This window comes from Micromys minutus (assembly GCF_963924665.1).
Source record: "Micromys minutus genome assembly, chromosome: 24".
NCBI classification, from domain to species: Eukaryota; Metazoa; Chordata; class Mammalia; order Rodentia; family Muridae; genus Micromys; species Micromys minutus.
Window position 1 is genome coordinate 10,246,363 of NC_137959.1, and position 3,495 is coordinate 10,249,857.

A 3,495-nucleotide genomic window follows, 5' to 3' on the forward strand; every position below is an offset into this window, starting at 1 on the left:
TCTCAACCTTTACCAAAGATGCTTCTCTTTGGAATAGAGTACAGAAAACTGTAGCTGATCGAAATACAGAGGACAACTGATCTATAACACATTTCCTGTATCTAAGGCTCAGGAAATTTCTAAGAAAAAGGGAAAGACTTTAAGAGCCAGAAGACCAGGAAATCTGCCGTCAAATTGTAGCTCCTAGAAATGACAGCAAATTTCATTTATGATACCTAAACAATATGGCTACCTAAACAAGACCTGAACAAGAACAAGACCAATAAGCACGCTAATGTGAAAGGAAGAAATCTCATGGGACATCCCTAGAGAAAGAACTAAGTAGTTTTCCTCCCATAGAGAAGATTCCTAAAATTAGACATCCAAAACGGTGTTAGTTACTGTACTATTGCTGTGAAAAGATACCATGACCAAGACAACTCTTACAAAAGAAAGCATTTAATTGGTGACTTGCTTACAGTTTTAGAGGGTTATTCCATGATCATCATAATGGGAAACAGACAAGCATGGTGCTGTAGCAGTAGCTCAGAACTTTATATCCTATCTGTAGGCAGGAGAGAGAAATTCAGAGAGATAGACAGACAGACAGAGACAGACAGACAGAGACAGAGAGAGGGCAATAGAGAGACAGACACAGAGAGATAGACAAAGACAAACAGACAGAGACACAGAAATAGACAGACACAGAGACAGAGAACATAGGCTTTTGAAACCTTAAAGCCTATTCTAGTGACACACCCCCTCTAACACAGCTACATCTCCTTCTCAAACAGTTCCACTAACTGAAGATTGAGTATTCAAACATGAGCCTATGGGGGCCATTCTCATTCAAACCACCACAAATACCAAGTGATCAGCCCTGAAGTCATGCACACACAATACTTAATAGACTTAGCAGGCTGTATCTATATATTTACACATGCACACGTGCGCGCGCGCGCACACACACACACACACACACACACACACACACACACACACACATACACAACAACAACAACAATTAAAGGAGGAGACCATGAGTTTCAAAGGAAGGGGAACACTGTAGGAGTCTGAGGAACAAAATAGAATGCATACAAGGCTATAATCATATTTTAATGTAAAATGTCTATAAAATCGGTGTATCACCTGCAGTGCCACACCTGGAAACAGGTACTGCATGTGGAGAAAACACTTGGGTTCACCTTTTTCTCTTGCTGCCAGGGACATTGTCTGGGGGTCGTTGTGTCTCCTCATTCTGATGATTGAGGAAATCTCTTTTCGCACAATTTCTCCATCTGTTACCTATCAGAGCTCCAGAGACTGGCAACCAAGTACCTAAGATTGTGTGAAGTTTTCTCTGGTACTAGTGTCAGCAAAAGGAGCTTGCTTCTTGAGAGAGTGGCGTGCTTCGTGAACACACCAGCTGGTGGCAAGGCTGAGAGAAGTGGGGACATTCCCGTTTTCCTGGAAGACCACACGTTTAAACAGCTTAAGCGCCGTTTGAAACTGCTGGAATTTTTAAAGCCTGGTGAAGGGGTGACTACAGGAGAGCCGAATGGATGATTTTCTCTTTGTTAGCCTGCTGTCTTTGGCAATGTTGGTGGGATGTTATGTGGCTGGAATCATTCCTTTGGCTGTGAATTTCTCAGAGGAGCGGCTGAAGCTGGTGACTGTGTCGAGTGCTGGTCTTCTCTGTGGAACTGCACTGGCAGAAGGGGTGCATGCACTTTATGAAGAGGTTCTGGAGGGAAAGCACCACCAAGCCAGTGAAACGAAGCAGCAAACAAAGCAGCAGAAATACCAGTTGTCCATGAACATGAGCACAGGCGTGACCACACACAGCTGCACGCCCACATCGGTGTGTCCCTTGTACTGGGCTTCGTTTTCATGTTGCTAGTGGACCAGACTGGCAGCTCTCATGTGCATTCTGACGAAGGTCCAGAAACAGCAAGGCCCAGCAGTTCCAAAATCACCACTCCGCTGGGGCTAGTTGTCTATGCTGCAGCTGATGGTGCACCTTTGGGAGAAGCAGCCTCTACTTCACAGACTAGTGTCCAGTTAATTGTGTTCGTGGCAATAATGCTACCCAAGGCTCCAGCAGCATTTGGGCTGGTTTCCTTCCTGATGCACGGAGCAGAATCGAATCAGAAAGCTCTCGCTGGTCTTCGCATTGGCAGCGCCCGCCATGTTCACGCTGACATGCTTAGGATTAAGTAAGAGCAGTAAAGAAGCCCTTCCGGAGGTCAGTGTCACTGGAGTGGCCATGCTTTTCTCTGCCGGGACATCTCTTTATGTTGCCACAGTCCACGTCCTCCCTGAGGTGGGTGGGATGGGACACAGCCACAAACCTGACACCACTGGAGGGAGAGGCCTCAGTCGCTTTGAGGTGGCAGCCCTGGTTCTGGGTTGCCTTGTATAGCTCATCCTGTCAACAGGACACCAGCGTTAACCATTCAGGTTCCAGCCCCAGTCCACGGCCATTGCCATCTGGGAAGAAGAGCTAGCGTGGGACACTCCTCACTTCCTCAGTGTCTTGGCTCACCTTGCCCATCTCCACCCGTGTTCCAAGGGAGATGAGAGTCAATTGTGGAGAAGTGGGACAGCATATAGCAGGAACATCAGAACTAGACAGAGATGCTGTGTTGTCTTTTAAAGGGACTTGGATGTTGAGGTTTGATGTTTCTCTTAACCCCATTCTCAGGGAAGATGGAATTTAGTTCTAAAGCGAAGAACTTCATACAATGAAATAGTAATTATAAAACTTCAGTGTTCGGTAATTAAGCTAAAGTTTTTTTCCTTAGTTTAGAGGCTCTGCCACTTTACCCATTGACTTTTAACATAGGCTGGTGCTTTACCATCTGTGGCACACGCCTTGAGAAAAGTTGGGAACACCCATCCCTTAGATGCTAAAGATGATGGCAACTAATTTGAGGTTCGAATGAGGAAGATAAGGACAGGAGACATAAGCTGAACTGAACCCAGAAGAAATACCCACTGAAGGGGGGTCTAGAGTCTTCGACCACTCCTTTGCTTCCAGTAGAGCAATGGAGGTGGGACTGGCTCTTGAAGGGGGTCTGTTATATAGCATTTTAAAAAGTATCTCTTGCAGAATACTTGCCTGCAGCACACTCTTAGCAGCCAGATTCTGTTCCGCACAGGATTTCTGTCAACAACAGTATGATCACAGGGAAATTAAGGGATGTTACATCTGGATGGTTACTGATATCTTGTAGTAACCTTTTAAAAAAGTAACACTATTACAAAGTACGTTGTCCTTTTCAAAGTCAGTGGTTCTGAGCCCTCTGGACACTGCAGTCCTTTAATGCGGTTCCTGGTGGTGTAGAGCCCTCCCAACCATGAAGTTATTTTGTTGCTACTTCATAACTGTAATTTTGCTACTGTTACAAATCGTAATGTAAATGTCTGATAACAGGACATCTGATAAACCACCTCTGTGGGCGCGTGACTCACAGGTTGAGAACCGCTGTTCTAAGTATTTCTTTCAGCAGCCTC

The 3,495-nt window shown here is 45.4% G+C and overlaps 1 pseudogene across 1 annotated transcript; it reads left to right on the plus strand.

Moving 5' to 3' along the window:
• The first annotated feature begins 1,537 nt into the window (after positions 1–1,537).
• LOC308435902 (zinc transporter ZIP9-like) lies at positions 1,538–2,431 on the plus strand (annotated as a pseudogene). Its single transcript has one exon. The product of its transcript is annotated as a zinc transporter ZIP9-like (transcript).
• The last annotated feature ends 1,064 nt before the right edge of the window (positions 2,432–3,495 follow it).